The sequence below is a fragment of the Giraffa tippelskirchi genome, chromosome 1 (genome assembly GCF_054371585.1).
Source record: "Giraffa tippelskirchi isolate mGirTip1 chromosome 1, T2T-mGirTip1v1.2.pri, whole genome shotgun sequence".
In the NCBI taxonomy this organism is placed as follows: domain Eukaryota; kingdom Metazoa; phylum Chordata; class Mammalia; order Artiodactyla; family Giraffidae; genus Giraffa; species Giraffa tippelskirchi.
The window spans coordinates 68,151,684-68,176,276 of record NC_137275.1 but is presented as its reverse complement, the minus strand read 5'-3'; the positions used below and the strand labels follow the sequence as shown (position 1 = coordinate 68,176,276).

The 24,593-nt window shown below is 38.1% G+C and overlaps 3 long non-coding RNA genes across 3 annotated transcripts in view; 2 read left to right on the top strand and 1 right to left on the bottom strand.

The window, feature by feature from the left end:
* The window catches only part of LOC145527854 (uncharacterized), a 122,001-nt gene extending 114,109 nt beyond the window's left edge, over positions 1 to 7,892 (top strand). The window contains exon 7 of the long non-coding RNA XR_014069964.1: positions 7,809 to 7,892. This is a non-coding gene — a long non-coding RNA (uncharacterized LOC145527854). The remainder of the gene's footprint in view (positions 1 to 7,808) is intronic.
* The window catches only part of LOC145527838 (uncharacterized), a 93,891-nt gene that overhangs the window by 47,679 nt on the left and 21,619 nt on the right, over positions 1 to 24,593 (bottom strand). Inside the window, exons 3-4 of the long non-coding RNA XR_014069932.1 lie at positions 13,093 to 13,203; positions 3,237 to 3,315 (exon numbers count right to left, since the gene is read on the bottom strand). This is a non-coding gene — a long non-coding RNA (uncharacterized LOC145527838). The remainder of the gene's footprint in view (positions 1 to 3,236; positions 3,316 to 13,092; positions 13,204 to 24,593) is intronic.
* The window catches only part of LOC145527916 (uncharacterized), a 157,985-nt gene continuing 156,880 nt past the window's right edge, over positions 23,489 to 24,593 (top strand). Inside the window, exon 1 of the long non-coding RNA XR_014069995.1 lies at positions 23,489 to 23,663. This is a non-coding gene — a long non-coding RNA (uncharacterized LOC145527916). The remainder of the gene's footprint in view (positions 23,664 to 24,593) is intronic.

Here is a 24,593-nt window from a genome sequence, read left to right as displayed (position 1 = left end):
GGGAAGGTTCCAGGCTTTTTCCTCATTGTTGATGTCCCCAGTTGCCAAGGGTGCCTGCCTGCCAAATCAACTTCTGGTTGAGATTCGAGGTGGAGACCACTTCTGTGGAGTAAATTAGGCAACTGGAGAAACAGCATTGATTTTGTTAAGCTGCTCAAAAATAAGTTAGGAGCACTTCAGCATCCCTATGCAGCTTATGTGATCAGACAGCTGCATCTTACAGCCAATGTTATTGTTCTGTTAAAAAAAATTTTCCTGACATAGTTGGAAGACTTCTTGCTTCTCCTCTGTGATAATTTGCTATGTTACAATCTCCAACCTCCACATGAGTTACTCAGTGCCACATTCTCTGAGTTTAGAACAACTTCACTTCCTTGTTGAGCTTAGTATGACTCCTAAACATATTCATTAATATCAATTTTAGTCTTCCAATGCATTCTTTACAATACAACACATCCTTTATGGGATGTGTCCACTCACATAGGCACTAGCTCATCTCCCACAAACACAGAGAGATAGAGAGAGAGAGAGCAAGAGAGAGGCTTCTACATTGTGTCTCACAGCCCCATCACAGGGCAGTGATACTTCTTCAGGGGTCACCAACAGCAAGATCAAAGGCACGATGAAGTAACATAAAACTGTAGGCTACCAGATTCATGATAGCATCCAAAAGTTTGGCAAGAGATCATCATTCATATTTGAGAAGATTCCCTGCTTTTTGGCAGGAATTCTGCCCACAGCTTTCCAATTAGCATGCTTTATGTCTGGGGACAAGTTGGTTTCACAATCGTAAGTACCTTGCCTGACTGAAATCTTATTCTCCCAGACAAATTACAAAGGGATTTGTACAACTTACCCAGACTCCAACTTAGCCACAAGATTAATAGGAAAAAAAGGTCTTCCCTCAAGTAATCTTTGAGTTCTTCTGAGAATTTTCTTCATTATGTCTTCCAAATGTTCTGTTTTGCTAATGGAACATTAAATGGTATTCTTACCGGGAGGTGTGTGATGGAAGCTCCAACTAAATCTTCTCTGAAGAAAGGTCTAGATTGTGACATAGCATTAGGGAATATGAGGCAATTGTTTACCATGATGCATCCTTCTTAATCTCTGCTTGCTATGTGTTGAAACACAGTTAGTGTAACTTAAGCTGAGAAGAACTATGTCTTAATTTAATAAACAAAGCCTTGACAGCATCTCTTCAGTTTTATGATTTGTGCTCTCTGGGCCAAAAGCCTCAAACATCAGAAGGGAAATTTTCTGAGGATACTGTATTGTTTGGAAATATTTTAAATCTTTGTCTGAGGCTCTGCGCATGCATGCTAAGTCACTACAGTCGTGTCCAACTCTTTGTGACCCCATGGACTGTAGCCCACCTGGCTCTTCTGTCCATGGGATTCTCCAAGCAAGAATACTGGAGTGGGTTGCCATGCCCTCCTCCAAGGGATCTTCCCAATCTGGGGATCAAATCCACATCTCTTAGGTCTCCTGCACTGTCAGGCAGGTTCTTTGCCACTAGGGCCACCAGGGAAGCCCATTTAGGGCTCTACAAGGTCCTCTTTGGGATGGCTTGTTTCTTAAGAATGTTCTTGACTTATTGTTGCATTAAGCATGCCTCAGACATCTCCTATTAGAAAGGACATTTTCCTACTTTAGGCAACTTTTTACCATAAATATACTTTTAGTGACAACCTATGGGCTGACACTCTAGTTATTCTAAATTTGTAACATGTTAATAGAAAATATTTTTCTCTTGTGATATTTATGGTTTAATTTGAAAATCAGACACAAAAATATATTCTGCATTAACACTATATAGACACTCACAAAAAATCTCTTGAGATGCCCATCATAACAAGTGTCCCTCATTCTATAATTAGAATCTTTAACAGATATGCATCATTTTAAAATTATGATGTTATATCCAACAGCTCATCTAATTTTCCAGTGAATTTTGAGTAGAGATAAAACATTTATTTTTCATATAAAACACATAAAAAGCCAGAAGAATATAGGACTTATAATAGTGATCATATTATGTTTCTACCAATGTCTTATCATCAAAAAAATTGCTATGAAACCATAACTTTTTTCATATGAGAAAACAAGATGCATACTGGTAATAGTGAACAAGTCAAAATGTCTTTGACAGTCATTACGCTGAACTAGGATTTTTTTCTAGACTGTTGCCATCCATTCAACTATAAATTCCTCAGGACTAGGACTAGTTAGACTCTCCCTCCAGGCAGAAAATTTAAGGAAGCTCCAAATTGCAGTGATCAAGATGAATAGCATTAAAATTTTTATTCTATTGACGTACAGTTGTCTCATAATGTTGTGTTAGTTTCTGGTATACAGCAAAGTGATTCAGTGACACATATGTATAACAGTTTGCATCTGCTAATCCTTATCTCCCAATTCATTCCTCTCTTGGCCCCCCATAGATAAATAACATTTTAAGATGGTATTTTAAAAATAAAAATTATAGTGCAGCCATTATGGAAACAGTATAGAGGCTCTTCAAAAAATTTAAAATAGAACTACTACTTCCAGTGTATACCCAAGGAAACGATAAATAAATGTCTGCATTTCCATGGACATCACAGCATATATACAATAGCCAACCCATGGAAACAATCTACGTGTCCGTTAATAGATGAATGGATAAAAAGATGTATACACACACACACACACACATTGGCATGCACAGTGGAATATTACTCAGCCATGGGACACAAAAAATCCTGACATTTGCAACAACATGGATGGATCTTAAGGGCATTATATTAGGTCAAATAATTCAGATAAAGAAAAATACTCTATGATACCATTTATACGTAGAATCAAAAAATTTTTAAATATCAAAATTTTAAATCAACTCAGGATTAGTATTCAGATTTTCCTTTAACTCATGAAATTTTTAATTAATGGCAATTATTGACCTATATTGTTTGCATAATATTTTTGGCCTTGATATTGCACTAATTTTCCAAGTGTTAACTCATTTTAATACTTGGTTGTCTCTTTCTACCTGGATGATAAGCTACTAGAATTCAGGAATTCTGAGTGCATTTATCCACTGCAATAGATTATTGATTGTTGAGGACTATCTAGCTCTATTAAAGCTTTTAGACAAAGAAAAGAACATTCTTCTTCAGAGGCTGTTTATTGCAATAAAAATCATAGGGTAGCAAAGTACAGGGGAAAGAGAGTAGTGGTTAGATTATGAGTTTTACCTGTGCACATTACTTCTCTGGACCTCCATTTCCTCACTTTCATAATGTAAGTATTTGAATATTTAACTTGCTGGTGACTCTGAGGATTAAATGAAATAAACAATGTGAAATACTTAACCCAATTGCGGACACTGAGGATTTTTTTTTCCATACTATTAAGCATCTTCTCCATCCCATCTCTGGAAAATTTACACTTTCATCCCCAAGATGCCAAACAATAGGTGATCATTCTTGTCTACATAGCATCTTGGTAGTGTGTGAACTCAAATGCTACCTTTGCCTACCCACCTTTCTGGCCCATATCCTCCCTGGTTGTCTAACCTGGGGCATACACCAGATGGCAGTGTCCCATTGAGGACAGGATCCTTCTGGCTTTTCAGCTCACTGACCAAGCGACCAGTTGCTTTGCCGTGTCTCTATGCATGTTACAGGTCAATAGCATTAGCCTTGGGGTCTGGTTGATGTTCAATGTAAAAATAAACACTGGAAAGTCTCGGTACACATTCTCTTCCCTTTCAATGACAAAGTGTTTTCCTTCCAAGGTCAATTGGAAAAGGTACATATGTGATGTTGAAGTAAACATACACTTCAAATAGATTTTTGTCAATATTTACATTTCTTTGCACTCTAATCAGTATATAACAACCCCTTACAGTATATCTGGCCTACAGTTCCAGGTATCAGGAATACAGATGCAGCAATGCATCTGCTACCTTCAAGTAACTCACTTTTAGTAAAAGAGACAGAGTTTTATGCAACTGATGATAGTACAGTGTGACCATTGTTTTACTATTAAACTCATATGGCTTTGCAATTTTTTTTTATCTTAACCTATATCTGTCTTGGAATTAATTGTTTGGTGGGTTTTACTAAGTTTAAGTTCACTTGCTTTCAGTTACGAGCTCTCAAATCTCATGGATACCGGATGTTCTCCATTTAAAGATAAAATGAACATTTCTATCTTGCTACAGTTCATCCTGTAAATGACTTTGGAGGCTTTTGATCATATCCATCTTTCAACACTAAGAAAGAATGTACCCAAATAGTTTCTGGTACCTTTGTTAATTTATCCTAAAAACCCTTGCTACAGAGTTCCAGGTACTGTGGTGCCAAAGGAAATATAAATGTGAATGCATTATAGTTCTTGGATCCAAAGGCCAAGTGTCTAATAAAGGGTTAAACATTGCTTTGAATTTGAGATTCTGCCAACGGTGGAGTGAAGTATGCTCTGAATATATGAGTGTATGTGGTGGGGGTGGGGGGCAGGCAGCAGTGTTTATATACACACTCAATTTTCAGTTGTGTTGCTACTTTGAGTGAGACTCATGAACTCATAGCTGAGTCATTTATGAGGGGTGTGTGTGTTTGTGTGTGTTGTCCCTTGATATGTGATTATGGCTGCTGAGATTAAAGACCACCTTTCTGGGTAGTACTTGAGACACACGTACCTTCTAGAGAAACTGGAAAAAGGATAACATTTAGTTTCTTCTGGCCATATTTCATTCCCTTTTCCCCCTAATCCATCCCCTTCCTGTCTCTGTCCTGAGCCACCCTGCCTCTGACCAGGAGCAATCATACACCCTCCTGTGACCTCTAAGGACTCACAGGAATCTGATTTTCCTACAGACCCGCCAGCTGAGGCCTTGGGAATCTGATCCACTCTTGGATCCTTCACAGGATCAGCAGTGGCATTTTAGAGTAGGCGCCACACAGATCCCTGCCTTGCTGTGCCCCAGCGTGCACAAGGACACCACTTACTTACGGGGGTTTTAAAGACCAGCTCTGCCCTTGAGAAGGCTTGCTGTCCCCAGGAATTTTGCTGCCAACACCAGTGGAAGCTAAGCAAGGAGGCAGCTCATTGAGTTGCTTGACCAAGTGGAGCCCAAAAGTGCCTGTAAGAGCTGCACATGGCCAACAGATCAAAGTTCAAGTTCAGCTGGATCGTTATCTAAGATATAGATGAAAAGGGTTAGTGTCGATATCATGCTATTCCCTGAGTTCCTGACTTATCTATGGCTTATTGGAACTGCCATCTGCGTTTTTGGCTCTTGGTGATGCTTTGGGCAACATCATCGTGACTATCTGTCTCTTCCTATGATTCACAAGATCTGAGACTGAGCCTGAAAATTTGATTAAAAAAAAAAAAGGGTCATTTGCTGTATGGCTCAGGAAACTCAAACAGGGGCTCTGTATCAACCTAGAGGGGTGGGACTGGGGAGGGAAGTGGGAGGGAGGTTCAAAAGGAAAGGGATATATGTATACCTATGGCTGATTCATGTTGAGGTTTGACAGAAAACAGCAAAATTCTGTATATCAATTATCTTTCAATAAAAAATATATTTTTTTTTGTAATTTCAAGAGAAATGTTACTTTTTCATTACTGTACTAGACATACTAATTACTGAGCTAGAATCACTTTTATAGCTTCAGAGTCATGGACTATGCCATAGTTTCCACTCAAAGGTAAGGGAAAACATTAGTCCTGCAGTATGTGTTTGAATGGTCACTGGAGGAATAAATCAAATTATTTTCTAGTTACACCTCTTGAATGTTGCAGTTCAGTTCAGTCACTCAGTTGTAATCGACTCTTTGTGACCCCATGGACTGCAGCACTCAGGGCTTCCCTGTCCATCTCCTGCTCCTGGAGCTTGCTAAAACTCATGTTTTTTGTTTTTAAAAAGGTCTATCATTATTTTCTTATGCAACCCAACCACATGGAAGTCATTGCTTAAAGTTTCCACCTAACATATTGCACTGTGAATCCATTATTTCCAGAATACAAAAATGTAAGACTATGATGCAAGGTCAGATATGAAGAGGGGAGCAAGGTTAAGATTAGAACTTGAGTCTCCTGACGCCTAGTCAACTGCCTGCTCTGCCTACTCTGCACAGCACGTGAGCCCAGCACGTGGTTCAAATGAGCAATGATGACTGGACTTGACATAAAAAAGGCAGATGGGTGCTTACAAAGCTTCCATGGGGTTCCAAAAACAAACCACAAAAATCATTCTTTAAAGCTGCAAAAAGAAAACCAATGGAAAGGGAAAGTTATGACCTCTGAAAATGAGATGACACAATACAAATTCCCAAAAAGCAAGGGAGATCGGAAAGAATGAAGAAGGGGTAGGCTTTTAGCTGAATCAGATTATGTGTGTTATGAGGAGCAGCTATGTTCAGTCTGTAAAGCATGGCATGGGACCTGAACCAGCGGCCAAACAGAGCAGGCTCTGGGGAAGAATAACCTCCCCAAGGAAGAAATGGGAGTCCTGGGGATGAATAGGTTGGGTACAGGTGTTTTAAAGGCAACAGTAAACTTCAGCAGGACTCATCCAGGTTTCCCCCTGCTCCCATCTTGAGTAGTATACCTCCCGGCCACTTTAGAGATGACGTAAGTCAAAGAGAGTAATCATAATGATAATGAGTTATCACTCAAGTGCATGTTGCCAGGCAAAAGTCTCTTGCTAGCATGTTCCTTTGCAGAAGCAGAAGTCATTTACTGTGAAGAGAGTGAAGGTCACACTCCAGGGCCTTCACTTGCTCAGACTCCATCCATAGCCCTGGGAAGAACCCTAGAAATGTGTTCACATAGTCATGTTTTATAAAATTTATGAAACAGGATGTTGTTCTATTGTTATTTATATTAAATTCAGCTCTAATGCCCACAGAATATGTCACCACCTTGGTGAGATAGGTCTTGATGGTTATTCTGATATTGATGTTGCTCCTAACCAGCTGCACCATCTTAGACAAATGGCATCCTCACTGAGCCTCACTCTTCTCATCTGTGGAATGGACTTATCTGCCCCATCCAACTTTATAGAGGAAACTCAGAGGGTTGAATTATATCACAATGATGGGGAATTCTGAGAGATAAGCATAAATCACTCTTTTATTTAAGAATTCTGGAATTTGTCTCTAAAATTGGAAGGAATATTTAGACTCAAATGTAAAATAATATTCTCCACTGTAATTATTGATATAGATGTAAAGACCCACTAAGCTGTGCACTTGCATGGGCCTGGGTCCAGCCCTGGAATAGAACACTTATTGACAAAATGATCTTTAATACTCATTTACCCCAAAACAACGAGATCTCCAGCATCACCCCACAAATAGTAATCTTCCCTTCTTCAAAGACCACTTTAGCAACATCCCTGTGGACCAGAGGTAGTCCACACAGAGAAAAATTAAAAAAGGAATAGTCTGTTCTATTTGCATTGCACAAATTGCTTATGGTCCAGGACCAAGAAGGAAGTCACTGCCCATAAAGCCACTCTCAGTTCATCAAAGCCCTTTTTCCACATGTAGTGAGGTTAAAGCAGCTGTCCCAGCTTTACTCAGCAGAGGGAACATCATTTGGCCTTTTTCAATGTTGTGCTTTGAAGATGCAGAAACACTTTAAAGGAAATGTCTTCTCCCAGCATGAACCTCCTCAGTGTACAGCTGTTTCAAATTGCCCAGGTCCCCATGGATTGTTTTCTCCTGCCTATAGAATGTTCATCCTTGGAGGAAAGGATTCTTTGCATAACTAATAAACTCTTGTTTTCCCTTGTCTTCTACCTTCTCTTTCAGAAAGGCCTGCAGGTCACCCTCAGTAGAACACAATGTACTTCTGTGCTGAGATAAAGGAGCAAGGAGGACACAGATAAATCAGTGGTAAATAAGAAAAAATTAAACAAGCAGCTACAATACAGCAGATACTTCATGTACATCATCTCATTTAATCCTTATGGGCAGAGTGAGAGGAAGATATTATGATACTTATTTTGCAGAAGATTAATCAGAGTCTCAGGGATGGGAAGTAACTTTCTGAAGGTCAACAATGAATGAGAGAGGAAGCCAATATTAGACCATGGTTTTTGGAATTCGGAACCTATGCACTACTTCCTCTCCCCTGCCACCTCTTTTAAAAGAAAGGAATGGGAAGAGATAGTATTTTCCCTCCCTCAGAATTACAAATTGGATTCTCCAAGTGGAATGCAATGCAAGCAGATTGCATGGTCACATCTTTATTTGTTTTTCATTTTGTGTAATCATGATGGCCATAGCATTTAATTCCATAAATGTTCATTACATACATTGCTGGTTCCACACCAACCTCTAGAGCTCAGACACCATCTAATGCAAGCAAATGACTCCTAGGCTTTGAAAAGTGTCTTGACTTCACTTGATGGGGACTGGCAGTTAAGGTTCATTATCCAGAAGTCCTTCCCTAGATGAGGACACCTTCAGCTGCAATGGAGCAGCAACACTGCCACTTCAGCCTCACATAGAGCATTCTTTATGTGGTTCCAAGACCCCCCTGTCAGTAATGAAACGGCCGTGTGTGTTATTATGAAGGGATCTAGATAGTAGCCAGGCAAGCCAGCTGCACTGGAATGTTGGAGTAGTTGGGTTTTATTTGTAATGAACTCAAAGAGTGTAGCTATTTTCTCTGAAGTGGACCATAGTGAGTCGATTCCAGTTTAAAGGATAGTTCCAGAGCTCTCTTTCCCATTTGACTTGTGTGTTTCGGGGGAATGCTAAGTGAACATGTCATAATTATCTATACAGTATTGGATTTTTCCCTCTGCTTTTATTCACCCATCCATTCTTGTGATAAATATTTATTAAGCAAATACTATAATCCATGCACTATGCTAGGAACATGGGAAACATGGAAAGCATAATCTGTGTTCTCAGTAATCTATAGTTCAGATAGGGAGGTATGGAATGTGAGTGGCAAAGTATTCTATGTTCTCCAACAGAAGTATGTTGAAGACTTAAAGGAGAATGTGATCAATAAAATCTGGGAAGGAGAAGAGGAGTATACAGAAAGACTGTAGAGAGGAGGCCTTCCTTGCAAGACAGCATTTCAGCAGGGAGAATAAAGGCTGTTGAATTAGGTCAACAGGAAATTAAATCCTAGTTCTGCTAACATCGAGGTATGTAACCATGACCTTGATTTTTACATTTTGGAGCCTCATCTGTAAAGTAAGAATGACACCCTCTGCAACCACCTCACAGATTTTGTGAACATTGAATGAGATTCACATTGTTAGACAATTCAAAGTGAGATTTTTATAGTTGGATATAAGTTAGTAATTTTCCAAGAAGAGAGTCTCTCTGGGTCAGATGGGTGATTTTCCCAGTCATGCTGCCTGAACTTTGGTATGTGAATGCTTCCTTTTACCCATCGAAGATGTGCCAGGAGCAGAGAACCTTGACCTTAAAGATTGGAAATGTGAGCTGACAAAGGAAAGACCTTAGCAACACCCAGACACAGGTGGTAGAGGGCAACGCCCATTGTCCCCTTGAGCAATGATGATGTAGTTTACAACACAAAAGAATGTGTTAGCCTTTACCCCATGCTGTCCCTCTGGAACAATGAGAGTGTCAAATATTCATATTTGTGTATGGAGGCCTGACAGAAGGCAAACAAATATGACTTATTCTGCAATCTTTGTCTTTTCAGATTAGTTAATTTTCTGTTATATTTGGGATGCATGTGCAACCTAATAGACATATCAACTACTCAATCAAATATAACAGTCATTATTATTACTACATCAGTCAGGGTGCTACAGTGCAAGCAACAAATACTGACTCTGAGTTATTAAGAAAAGCATGGAAAGATACTGGGTTGCCCACAGAACTGGTGAGTAGGCCGAGGAGTCAGACTAAATGCTAAGCTTTTAGAAACTTGTCTGATAAGAAATGCAAGAATATGCTGGTGCCACCATGGACATTAGAACACCACTGTCTTCTTGGAACTTGCCATTGCTAAGGAACTTGAATTTACCTAAAGTACCCCACTTCTTTGCCAGAATTTAACAGATAGCCATTGCTACTGAGACCACTACAGGAGATAAAAGGAATTCTCCATCTGTTCTTCTCTGTATCACTGGGTTTTTAAATCTTTCCATTGATTGAGCCATGCACTAGTTATAAGAGAAATTGGGGGAGTTTGGTCTTTTATTTTGGGAAAATAGAATTTTTTCTATTCTAATTTCCAATTTCTTGGAAAAAAGGAGTTTCCAACCTTAGAAAGAATATGGAAAAGATGTCATTGGACCACAAACAGGACAAATATCCACTCTAAAAATTATCATGATCATCATTATCATTACTGCCTCTAGTAATACAATAGCACTTCTCAGGTGGTGCTAGTGGTAAAGAATCTGCCTGCTAATGCAGGAGATGCAAGAGATGTGTGTTCAATCCCTGGGTTGGGAAGATGCCCTGGAGAAGGAAATGGCACTCCATTCCAGTATTCTTGCCTGGAAAATTCCACGGGCAGAGGAGCCTGATGGGTTACAGTCCATGGGGTCACAAAGAGTCAGATGTGAATGAGCACATGCACATACAGTGATTCGATAAGTAAATATTGATGCATTAACAAGTGTGAGGGATTATGTGGGAGAATAATCAGAGATAAAGCCTGGAATACTTGCCCTCAGTTTTCACTTGGGAATAATAAGGCATATATTCCAAATATAGAAAATTTGATTCTGTTAAAGGAGGAGTTTAAGGTATTAGAGTGAGTGAGTATTAGAAAGGGTTTCCTTTATCCACTTAGGAAAAATTGAAGTCTTGAAAGACTTGTAAGACCTAAGAAATCCCTTTCTTCATCCATTAAGTTAGAATAGCAGTTCTCAAACTTTCTCATGCATCCTAATCACCTGGAGAACTTGTTAAAACAGAGTGTAGAACTCACCCCCAGAATTAGTGAGGAGAAGGGCCAAGAATCAGCTTTTTTTTACCAAGTTCTCAGATCATAGCCTGAGGACTACATTTTGCAAACCACTGAGTTAGAGGAGTCTTCAGAACTGGAGGCAGGGAAGAAAGTATGTCAGTGGGATTCGATGGTAAACATGGTAGCTACTTAGGGAAGATAATTTATATAAGAGAAATATCAGAAACAATTTTGCAAAAATAAATTAGACCAACCATTCAAGGGTGGATTGTACTGGAATGTCCTTCTGAGGGTGCATTCATTTAACACTACAGGCAAGAGAAAATGCTAGAAGCCGTTGGGCAGTTTACCCTGAATAACTTGTAATAAGACACTATTGTCCTAGATATTTTGCTAAGTGCTGGGACTAACAGAAAGAAATTTGATTTTTTTTTTTTCCCAATAAGACAAGTCATTCAGTTATTCTCAACAGAAGGGAAGGTTCATCCCAATGTAGTCTTGTGTGGTAACATCCCAAAGGGGAATGAAGGGCCAAAGTAAATGATATTTGAGGGAAAAATCCACAAGATGTCTAAATACAGACCACTATCCTTATTTCTAACTTGCTGTGTGAGCTCAGGCATGCTGTGTAACCTCTCTGATTTTCAATTTCATTAGCTAAAAACAAATGATCTGCCTCTCTGAGGTGGTACCTAAGTCTATGATTAGATAGACTGTTGAAGAAGAGAGACTACTCAAAAGTGATTTCCACATGAAAGAACTGGGGAAATTATGAATCTAGTGCCAAAAATAAAAATAACATCAGTATTTTTCATTTCAAACTAGAAAACACTATGACCTTGCCTCAAAGTGGAATAACAATAACAAAAAACTAGCACATCAGGATGTCTTCATTTAAAAAGTTACATTCGGTTTTGGAGGTTAAGAATAGATAACGTATTGGGAGGCAACAGAGATGCATATAGATGAATCCTAATTTAATGCAAACCTGTTAGTTTATTTATGTTATTAATATTATACCCTAGAGGATATAAACCAATTAAAAATCCATTTCAATTATTAATTGGGTCCCTTAATTGAAGGGACATAATAAATTAATTAAAATGTCCTCAGCTCTATTCACTAAGGAAAACACCTAAGTTAGGAAATAGATTGGACAAACAGATCGGTGTTAAACTCTTCAACTGGACCCTATCCAACTCCACATGGAAAAAATAGCCTAATCCACAATGGGAGGTGTTTGAAAGAGAAGCCTAGGGAGAAAAGAGATACAAAGATGGGTATATCTCTTAGTTCTGTGGATGTGGTGTCAGAGACTGGCCAGTTAAACATTTCAGGCCTCGGTTTACATACATATAATGTAAGATCATTGAATTAAGTAATTTAAAATGTTTCTCTCTCATTCTGGCTGTTATAACTCATGATAAATACGTGGGCCAAAATGTCTTAAAACTCTCAGTGATAATGAATCATTAATTGAGCATTTACTGAGTGCTCTAACCCTAATCTGGGTCAGAGTTGAGGGCTCTGAGGATGAAGTAACATAGCTATTTTTTGGTTTGTTTGTTTTTTTTTTTTAGCTTTTTATTTTGTATTGGGATATAGCCAATTAACAGGCTTTCCTGGTGGCTCAGATAGTAAAGAATCCACCTACAATGCATGAGACCCAGGTTTGAACCCTGGGTCGGGAAAATCCCCCAGAGAAGTTAATGGGATCCCACTCTAATATTCTTGACTGGAAAATCCCATGGACAGAGGAATCTGGTGGGCTATGGTAGCACTAAACCACCAGAGATGTTCCATGCCTTAGCATTTTTACAGTCAGACACCACTGAGGGACTAACTCACTTTCACAACCAATAAACAATGTTGTGACAGTTTCAGGTAAATGGCGAAGGGATCCAGCTATACATACATATGTATCCATTCTCCCCCAAACCACACTCCCACAGTTCTTGCTCACAAGTAGCTCATGATCTCAAGGTGTCAGAAATAAATGCTAAATCTGTGAAAACAGGGAGTGAATGAAAGTACGCAGTTGATGTCCAACTAGCCTGGCCTCAAATCACAGCTCTGCATGTGGATGGCCCTCTGATTCTTCAAGTAAAAATGGGAATAATAATACCTCAGGATATGAGTATGCTAATTAAGTAAGACAGATGTTAAAATTATAGAGCATACCTGATAGATGGTAAATTCTCAGTACAGGGGTTGATGTACTTTCCCATATCCTTTCTAAGCAAATAAAGATGTCTTGGCCCTCCAAGGAGATATTTGGAGGGTATCAAATGGCTGAAAGAAAGTATTTTGTGCAGAAGTGTGAACAAGTGTTTAGGAATGTACAAAACAACAAAACAGTTTTAGCTCAGTGTTCAAGAGATTAAAATGTGCTCTGGTAGAAGAGAAAAGTATTTTTTTCACTGAGTAAATTGAGAAATATATCATATCAAAGAAAGTGTATAAATTATATATACAGTACATTTTAAATCACATTAATAAAAATAAATAAAATAAACACCCCTGTACCTAACACCAAGCTTAAGAATCACCTGGAAAACTCCTACTCGTCCTTCTGCTAACATTCTATTTCACTGCCATCAGAGGTAGCTGAAATTTTTGTGCTAACAATGCAATTTTGCCTTACCATATTTAAAATATTTATTTATTTGGTTGTGCCAGGTCTTAGTTGCAGCATGTGACGTCTTACATGTGGCATGTAGGTTCAAGCTCTCTGACCCGGATCGAAGTCATATCTCCTGCAGTGGGAGCATGGAGTCCCATGCCTTAGCATTTTTATCACATCTGTATTTATCCCTAAATATGTATTGTTTAGTTTTAGCTGGTTTGGGGTATTAAGTAGAGGGGAAAATATTCTATATTCTATGATGAATTGCTTCTTTCACACAACATAGGATTTTGAGATTAATCTGTATTGTACTAACTCATCTTCACTGTTGTATCCCATTGAATGAATAGTCCATTAGTTATTTATGTGGTACACTATTGATGAATAATTTTTTTTAATTAAGTGTAGTGCTGCTGCACATGTTCTTTTATATCTCTTCTGGTAACTACACAGAAAAGTTTCTCAAGGCTATGTATTTTAGAAAACAGAACTGCTGGGTCATCAGATATTCTCAAGCTTACTAATCATGCCAAAATTGTTTTCCAAAGTCATTGTTTCAACTTGGATCCTTACTTTCAGTGACTACTTCACGTGCTTAAGAGTATTTGATATTTTCAGATGTTGCAATGTTACAAAAGTGATAGTTTTAATTAGCTGTTCTCTGATTTCTAATAAAGTTGAGAGAATATTTTCATATAATTTTGGCTCCGTTTGTATTTTCCTATTCTGAAATATTTGTTTGGATATTTCATCTATTTTTATATTAAAATACTTGTCTTTTCTTCTTGATTTAAAAATTAGGTTATCAATTTCTTACTCTAACCCTTTTCTGGTTTTACAGATTACAAACAGCATTTTTAAGTTTGTGCTTTCTCTTTTCAATCTCCATATGACATCTTTTGAGAAACAGAATTTAATTTTTATTTTATGGTTTTAGCCTTTTATTTTCTTAAATAAACTTTTTTTCAAGTTTAAAGTCACAAAGGCTTTATTCTAACATTCCTTTGTAAAGTTGGCTATGCATGTTTAAGTACTAGATCTATTTGGAATTTTGTTTTGTGTAAGATATTGGGTCAAGATCTATTTTTTGTTCTTTTATTTTCTTTTCAAATGAGCAATCCATGCATTATTTATAATTAACCCATCTTTCACCACTGATAATGCAATGAAGTACTGCCATGAATTAGTCTTTGAAATACAGAGTGGATATGATCCTGACCTCTCAGTCTACCCTGGCTCATAAAATATTGTTCTAATTTTTCATGTATTGATAGTAAATTTTTATATTCAAGACAGTATGAATCTTCCTCTGGCTCTTTTTTTGAAAAATCTTAGCTGTTTTTGGTCCTTTATTCTATCATTTATATTGCTAATTCCACTTAATAATCCTTTCAAATAATTTTAAAAATTACCCATTAATCTCTAAATCACTTCAGAAAGAAATTACCTTTAAGATATTGAATATTTTCATACACAAATGTGATATTTACATCCCTTATTTTTATGCTTTATTTTCTATTTTTCTGTAAATTTTTATAATTTTCTCCTTTAAATTTTTATACATTATTTTGCTCCTAGGTGCATTTTGGTGTATGTTGTTTCTATTGGAAATGTTACTGGTATTGTGTACAAATAAAATCATATTTTATGTATTGAGTTGAGTTTGTGTGTTGGTATTATATCTGTGTATTAATATTATATACTAGGAAATGGTATTCATGCATACAAAAATTAAATTTTATATATTGGTATTTTATCAGGAAACTGCTAAACTTACTTTATTCTAATAATTTGTTTGAATATTTTTTTATTTCCTTTATCAGGTTAAAGAGGTTTATTTTTATTCCTAATTTGGTTATATATATATAATATATATTATTATATATATATAATCAATTTATATATATATATATATATATATATATATATATAAGCCCACCTAGATATAGCATATTTAAAAGCAGAGACATTACTTTGCCAACAAAAGTCTGTCTAGTTAAGGCTATGGTTTTTCCAGTGGTCATGTATGGATGTGCAAGTTGGACGGTGAAGAAAGCTGAGCGCCTCAGAATTGATGCTTTTGAACTGTGGTGTTGGAGAAGACTCTTGAGAGTCCCTTGGACTGCAAGGAGATCCAATCAATCCATCCTAAAAGAGATCAATCCTGGGTGTTCACTGGAAGGACTGATGTTGAGGCTGAAACTCCAATAATTTGGCCACCTCATGCAAAGAGTTGACTCATTGGAAAAGACCCTAACGCTGGGTAGGATTCGGGACAGGAGGAGAAGGGAACAACAGAGGATGAGATGGTTGGATGGCATCACCGACTCGATGGACATGGGTTTGGGTAGACTCCGGGAGTTGGTGATGGACAGAGAGGCCTGGCGTGCTACAATTCATGGGGTCACAGAGTCGGACACGACTGAGCGACTGAACTGAACTGAACTGAAGCCCATGTATATATGGGCTTCCCTCACAGCTCAGTTGGTAAAGAATCTGCCTGCAATGCAGGAGACCCAGGTTTGATCCCTGGGTTGGGAAGATCCCCTGGAGAAGGAAATGGCAACCCACTCCAGTGTTCTTGCCTTGAGAATCCCATGGACAGAGGAGCCTGGCAGGCTACAGTCCATGGGGTTGCAAGAGTTGGACATGACTTAGCAGCTAAACCACCATCAATGTGTGTGTGTGTGTGTGTGTGTGTGTGTATATATATACATACATACATATATATACACAATATATAAAGTTTGTTGGATTTGAGCACAGATTTATTTAAACTTCCATTAATTTTCACTTTCATGCATTGGAGAAGGAAATGGCAACCCACTCCAGTGTTCCTTCCTGGAGAATCCCAGGGACGGCCGAGCCTGGTGGGCTGCCGTCTATGAGGTCGCACAGAGTCGGACACGACTGAAGCGACTTAGCCGCAGCAACCATTGAAATCATTATGTAATTTTTCTATTTCTACTAATGTGGATAATTACAGTGTAGATTGTCAAATGTTGAATTAAATCTGCTTCCTTATATGCGGGGCTTCCCTGATAGCTCAGCTGGTAAAGAATCTGCCTGCAATTCTGGAGACCCCTGTTCAACTCCTGGGTCAGCAAGATCTGCTGGAGAAGGGATAGGCTAGCCACTCCAGTGTTCTTAGGCTTCCCTTGAGGCTCAGCTGGTAAAGAATCCACGTACAATGCGGGGGACCTGGGTTGGATCCCTGAGTTGAGAAGATCCCCTGGAGAAGGGAAAGTCTACCAACTCCAGTATTCTGGCCTGGAGAATTTCATAGATTGTACAGTCCACGGGGTCGCAAAGAGTTGGACACAACTGAGCGACTTTCACTTTCACTTCCCTACATGCAAGTTGATTATAATGTAGTATCTTTCTTATATATTGCAGATTTGGGGCTGCCTATTCAGTGTTTTTTCATTTATATTCAAAGTAAGATTGACCTGTAATTATTGTTTCTAATTCTTTCTCTAGATTTGATACCAGGTTTATGTTATTGTCGTTTAGTCGGTAAGTCATGTCGGACTCTTTTGCAACCCCATGGACTGTAGCCCACCAGGCTTCCCTGTCCATGGGATTTACAGGCAATACTGGAGTGGATTGCCATTATCTTCTCCAGGGGATCTTCCTGATCCAGGCACTAAACCTACATCTCCTACATTAGCAGGCGGATACTTTATCACTGAGCCATCTGGGAAGCTCCCATCAGATTTATACTAGGCTCATAAAATGAATGGATGTTTTTCCTTATTATTTTATTTTCTGAAATACTTTGTATATGGTTTTTATATGAATTTTGGATAAAATTCACATAGAAACACATTTGGACTTAGTTTTCTTTATGAGAAGATATTTTTATCTAACATCTTTGTTCCTTAATGGTTACATGATGACCCAGGTTTTCTATTCCTTCTGCAGTACTTTTAGTTGAAAATAATTTTTTGAGGAAGGTTAATGTGTACACATTAACTAAGGCCACTCACAGGCCTTTCAAGAGCAACTCTTGGCAACTGACTCCAGTACTCTTGCCTGGAAAATCCCATGGACGGAGGAGCCTAGTAGGCTGCAGTCTGTGGGGTCGCTAGGAGTCCGACACGACTGAGCGACTTCACTTCCACTTTTCACTTTCATGCATTGGAGAAGGAAATGGCAACCCACTCCAGTATTCTTGCATGGAGAATTCCAGGGACGGGGGAGCCCGGTGGGCTGCCATCTATGGGGTTGCACAGAGTTGGACACGACTGAAGCGACTTAGCAGCAATGTGTACACAAATAAAATCACAACATAACTCAGGATGCTTGCTGTATCATGTTATTTATTTGGTCCTGTTTTCCATTTCTTTGATGATCCTTTAAATTTTTTTCAACCTTATATAGTAAACTAATTTGCCCTACATGTTATAGGGGGCTTCCCTAGTGGCTCAAGAGGTAAAGTATCCACTTGCAATGCAGGAGCTGCAGGAGAAACGGGTTCAATCTCTGGGTCAGTAAGATCCCCCGGAGGAGGGCATGGCAACCCACCCCAATATTCTCTCCTGGAGAATTCCATGGACAGAGAAACCTGGAGGGATGCAGGAAGCAACTTGGCATGCAAACATGCATGTGTTATAAATACCATTATCCAGCACTGTTTTGTGTTTTATTGCCTTCATTCACAGTAATTCTTCCAATGGAAAAGTAATTTTTATAAAGTTGAATTTGTCAATAATTTACTTTTTGGTATTAGAAAATTTTTTCTCTTAAAATGTATTACACATTCCGGGTATATATATTATATAGTGGTATAGTGTTAGTCACTCAGTTATATTCGACTCTTTGTGACTCCATGGACTATAGCCCACCAGGCTCCTATGTCCATCGAATGCTCCAGGCAAGAATACTGGAGTGGGTAGCCATTCCCTTCTTCAGGGGATCTTCCCAACCTGGGTCTCCTGAATTGCAGATGGATTCTTTACCATCTGAGCCACCAGGGAAGCCCATAGAGCCTCCTCTTTATTATATATATAACCACCTAGATTTCAGTTTGGAGGAAAGAAAGAATGTTATACAAATCTAGATTATTTTTTTCTAAGTAGAAAATAATTTTGAAGGTATAAATGCTTTTACTGAATTCAGAAGACTGGAATGTCTTCAGGGAAATAACTTTGTCTTAGTATATTATATACAAGAAACTAATCTCAGTGGGTTTATATATACTTTATATATTTTCAAAGTAAATTTATAAATAAATTAGTGTCTTTCAACAATGTATGTATTAATAAATTACCTCTAAGTTTCTCTCCTTGGGATTTTTATGGAAAAAATAATACAGACTAAAGTAAAAGTGAATCATATATTGCAAAAACCAATAATTTTGTGTTTGCATATACCATCCATGTATATATATTTTATATAATTTTACTGATTGTTTATGTATTATTTTATTATGCTCCTTATAAACATTTTTAATAATAAATTATACTAAATTTAATTTTAACAACTTCATTCATTTTTATGTTTATATGCCAAATTTAATTTTACTAGTTCTTTGATGAAGTTAGTGAAGGTGTTAATCACTTAGTTGTGTCTGACTCTTTGTGACTCCATGGCCTGTCCATAGAATTCTCGAGGCAAGAATGTTGGAGTAGGTTGCCATTTCCTTCTCCAGGGTATCTTCCCTACCCAGGGATTGAATCCAGGTCTTCTGCATTGCAGGTAGATTCTTTTGACACTGGCTATTAAATTGTTTCTAATTATTTTACTATAATAATTGTGTTTCTTAAACTTATTTGTATAGCTAGAGATGTGTTTCTACTGTGGCATGACTAGTATTTATATCAAGAATCTTGTACTTATAATGTTATGAGTTAAAAGCTAATTGTACTTGTTACTCAATAAACAGCAAATTATTTACCTGTCTGGAACTCATAAGGGCTAAGTCACAGGGTTTTCATTGAAATTATTATTTTTTTTTAATGCTGTGGACTTCACTAAGTATAATAATCTCAACTAGTGTTAATGGAGCCTGCCCCTGTCTAAATTATTGAGTCATAGCATACTTAGCTTTAGAGCAACATAGCAAACATGAGCATTGCTCACATCACATATATAGTATAAGCTAGGAATAAACTGCTCCCAACTTACAGATGACAAAGCAAGGCACAGAGAGGTTAAGAGATCTTCTAAAATCACACAGCTGATAAATGGAAAATAAAAGGCAGATTTAAATCCAAACTATCTAACTCCAGAAACTACATATTTAATGTTATGATGCCTGAAACTTGTATAAACATCAGCAACTTTACAGAAAAGGTCAAATTTTAATTTGGCCTTGAAGAATGGGTAGAGTGGGAATAAGCAGAGGATGGGAGGCCGGGCTTTTCAAATGGTAGAAAATGGCTCAACGGTAAGTCAGGTAAAGAATGCTTATAGATAACGTTTGCAGAGAGTGGGAGAGAGACAGCAGAGTCTGACTCTAATGTAAGGGTTCAGGAGTGGGGGCTCCAACAACCTGTGAGTTCTATTTATGACAGGATAGCAACCTGTTGTGGCTACACTTTTCTTTCACATCCAAATACAATACTGTGATCTGTTTCAGCTGTGAGAAGCCTGCCCCCTTCCCTACCTCCTGAGGATTCCCAAGGTGAGGGCACTGACGTCCTCCTTCGCTGCTCATGTGCCATGCATTCCCCACCTTCTTGATTCTGAATTTCCTTGCAAATTTTTGCTTTTGAAATTCATATTAATTTCTTTATCTCCTGAACTCTAGCTATTACCTGGTAGATACAGCTCCAACCTCTTAATTCCCAGAGGAACCAATAATTCAAGATGGGATAGAATATAGCATATTCTAATTGAAGATTAGAGAAACAATACAGAGGTATTTGATCGGATGGGGGTATTACAGTACAATGGGAAACATCCTAAAATTGATATTACACATACCTATTTAAGTGTTTCAGCCAATTCTACTCCAAGAAATTTCTTCCAGATCTTTCTGCTCAGAATCCAGATGGCTACAATTTCCTGATGTCTGTGTGTAACTATGTGTGAGTGTGAGTATGTGTGTATATATATATATACACATACATATATATTTATACACACACAAAATGTGTGTCTCTATTTCCATCTTCTCCTAGTTCTAGAATACACCACTACCCCTCAACTTCCAAAAGCAGTGGTGCACAAAAGTAAAATTCTTGACACCTGATAATGCAGAGTAGTTTTGCTTTCTCTCTCCACTCCCACGCTGTACTAGTCTTGGGGGCCTAATTTTGCATAATCTAAAAATCCCACCAGTAAGTTTTTCTAAACAAAAGAGTGTCTACACCAGAGCTGAATTCTGCTGTTCCCCTCTAATGCAGAAAACAGCTGCAACCATTTCTATTTTTTAGTGATCTTTTTTTTTTTTTCCTGCTTGTTACATATTATTGAAGACTGATTAGCTAAGCAAATCATTTAGGTTTGGGAAGAGGTAAAACAAACACGTTGCTTGAGGATGCTAAAGTGCACTTGAAGTAGACTCCCAATAGTGCTTGGTTCATACATGGAGAAAAAACAAAGAGACTTTGCCTTTCTTTTCCTTTCTTTTTTTGATCTTTCCACCGTATTCAACAAAATAAACTCAGCAAATAAAAAGAAAATCACTGTATGAAACCTAGACGATAGCACTCAAAGTGCAGAGTGGGAAAAACTGGCAATGTAGATAGCATGGCTCTTTATTTTCACAAAATATTTTGCCCTTCATTGGTGACCCTTTGCATCTGTTGCCTATGGTGCTGAGCCAGGGACATTAGGAGACTCAATGGGGATAATGTAACAGACTCCAGTTCCCTAATGGGAGAGAAGCCCTCGTTTATGCTGGTGTAACTGCGCATTCTAAAGACATACAAACCTGTGTGGATTTTCTGTGGCTTTTAGATTTCCCTAAAATTCATCAAACCACGATCTTCATCTGGGTAATTTTTGTCTGTCTTTCGGAAATGTGTTGATAGCAGGCTTTCTGAAAAGGCAGGTCTGTGTGAGTAAATGGCTTGATTTGTCCTCTACTGGTCTCTGGTCAGAACACGGGACTGTGAGGCTGGTTTGACAAATACTTAAGTATTTGGTTAATGCAGCTTCAAGGAAGTTTTCCCTTAAATCAGCTGCCATATTAGGACCTGGATGTAAATGCAAGAGCATAAAAAATTGAGCTGCCAGAAGGCACCATACAGAAGCAGGGTCACGAACCCAGAGAAATCACATGATGCCAAGTCCATCTGCCCCTCTGTTGTTACATGGATAAAATCTAAGTAAGATGAACCTGGCTGGCAGCCTTGATCAATGAAAGTAGAGCACAAATATCACAATCTGTTATGAGTTGGAGAGAAGTGGTGTGGGGTCAAAGCCAGTTTCCAAGAGAAGGCCCTGCGATTCAGGTGCTGATGCTGAATTTTATGTCAGTGACCAGTTGATAGCTATGCCTTTTTCTTCTTCCCAGGCCCCCAAAACACAGAACTCATTGGCGACAGCTCTGTGGTCAAGAATGAACTTGGCAAAAAAACTTTGGCCACCTGTTGCTCTCAAGCCATGGCCAAGGAGCCAAGACGGGGGGAAAGTCTAAATGCTGCCTACAGAAAAAGAACTTCACTACGTGCAGATGTAGTGAATTGTAGTCAGCGTGCTTTGTCCATTTGCTGAAGCACAGTATCAATTATCCTTTAATGTCCTGAACAGTCCCTCTCCTTGGTGATGCCTATGTGTATCAGCTGCTTGGCTACAACTAAAAATCTTTTGTTCTAGAGAAGGAAGTCCTACCTTCTCTTGTCATTAAACGTTTTGGTCTGCTTCTTGGTGCACACTACCTCGTGATGGATGCACATGTAAATTCAAACTGCATGTCTTTTATGACTTGCATGCTGTTTCTCCAGCTTTTTTTTATATAGCATCCTCCTGCTTGCAATGAAAGAAGCATATTGGATTTTATATGGTTATAAAATCCCACATAAGACAAACTATACAAAAGGCTTTCTGTGTAGCTTGGGACTTCTTCACAATGCTTTTTTTCCCCCTGCCACTGCCACACCTTCTACCTCCCCATGCTATTTACTTCTTTTCTTCTCTGGTCTTGAGACCTCCTATTCAAAACATTGTGGACCCTTCTACTTTTTTTCTGTCCATTGACTGATTGCTTTTATGAGTCAATGCCTGGGAGTTATTCTTTCACTATGAAGGAGCACACTGATGAAGGTTTGTAATGACAACATCTGTTTGTCCCGAACAGATGTTAGAATAATCCCTTGGTATACACTTAGCATGCTGGTCAGTACAAATCAACATTTACCCTGAAAGTAAGGATCCTCTAGTGTTCTGGGGGCTAAGATTGATATTGGATCATTTAAATTATAAACTACTCTGGATGATAAACATCATTTGGGGGTAAAAATTTATAAAAACACAACAGTACTAAACCCTATCCAGTGAAGAACTCAACTTAGTTATCTGTATAGTATTATAAATTATTTAGTATATAAAGCTACTGCTCACAGTGTGAAATTTATTCTAAAATAATATGCATAAGTTCTGCATTGCCTTGAGACTTGTTTGTTTACACAGTAAGCCCAGATAAACATTCCACTATGTTACATGCCATCCTTATTAACAGTAGTCAAATATTCCAAAAGGCTTTTTTGAGTTTAAGTTAATCCATCGTTAATCATGACCTTCAAATGAAAACTTGGCTTCAGTATTATTTTCAAAAGAAAACTCCAATATCAGCCATGCTTAGCCAGTGCCAGAATGCTTACAACATGATCAACAAGTTGCACACGTACCCTTACAAGCAGTCAAAGGGTTATAATTTAGAAGCCAGGCTGGGAATGTACTATTATGTGAATGTAATTCAAGATGCCCAGGCAATATGAAGCCCATGTCATCCTAAACTTCACACTCAGGAAAAACAACTTTCAGAAGGAAGTGAAGCTTGAGCAGAAACCTACGTGCAAGAAAGGTACCAGTCATACAAATATCTGGGGAGGAGAACAAGAGGCATAAGAAACAGCAAGTATGAAATAATGAATGTGGGAGTGTGAATGAAAATAGGAAGAAGGTCAATGTTGCTGGAGCAGAGTCAGCTGGGGAGAAGACGGAAGAAAATGAGGTCAGAAAAGTAGCCCAAGGCAAGATCACAGCCTTATAGAATCATTAAAAGCCATTTGAATTTTATTCTAAATGTGAGAAGCCCAAAAAACTAAAGCCAAAGGAATGAGCAATTATCAAAATAATACAATAATTATGTTTCAATGTAATAAGTACAAGCTCTTTAAAAAATAGGAACCGAGAGAAGGACATGCCTAATGTTTCTTAGGATGCCAAAAAGAGTAAAATTAATTTTTTGATTTGGAAGTACTTGGCTGAGAAGGGAGAAAAGGCGATTCAGATGGAAGTGACATTTCTTTGCAGAGAGAGCAATATGCATAAGAGTGGAGGAAGGGAAATATGATATATTGAAAAATAGTTTCTCTGGTTGGTGTATGGAAGGAAGTGGCAGGAGATGAGGTTAGCATTAGATCTTCAAGGTCTTTGCATGTCACCCAAAGGAATTTGGACTTTAACCAGTGGGCTAGGAAGCCACTGAAATATTTGAAGCCAGGAAGTGATGCAACATGATCATAGTTTTATTTTGGAATAACAAATCTGTCAGTAGTGTGAAGAATTAATTGAAGTCCAGAGGAGTGTCTGAGGTCAAGACTACCAGTTGGGTAACTTGAAATAATCCATGTGAGTAAGAAGAGATAAACTAGGGTCATGACAGTAAAGAGAAATATACTGGAGATTTATTGAGATGGTAGAGGCTCACAGTTATTTGGATGAGTGGAAAAACTGACAGTCATCAAGGATAACTTCTTGGCTTATGGTTTGAGGAATTTGGTCAATGGTGATATTATTACTCTGGAGAAACAAGTGTGAGACTAAAATATCATCTCAGATTTAATTAAAAAAATGCAATTTGTCAAATAGAAGAGGTCCCCAATGGACAAAAGACCTAAAGAAGGTAAGAGGATACAGATACATGAGCATAGGTGTGACT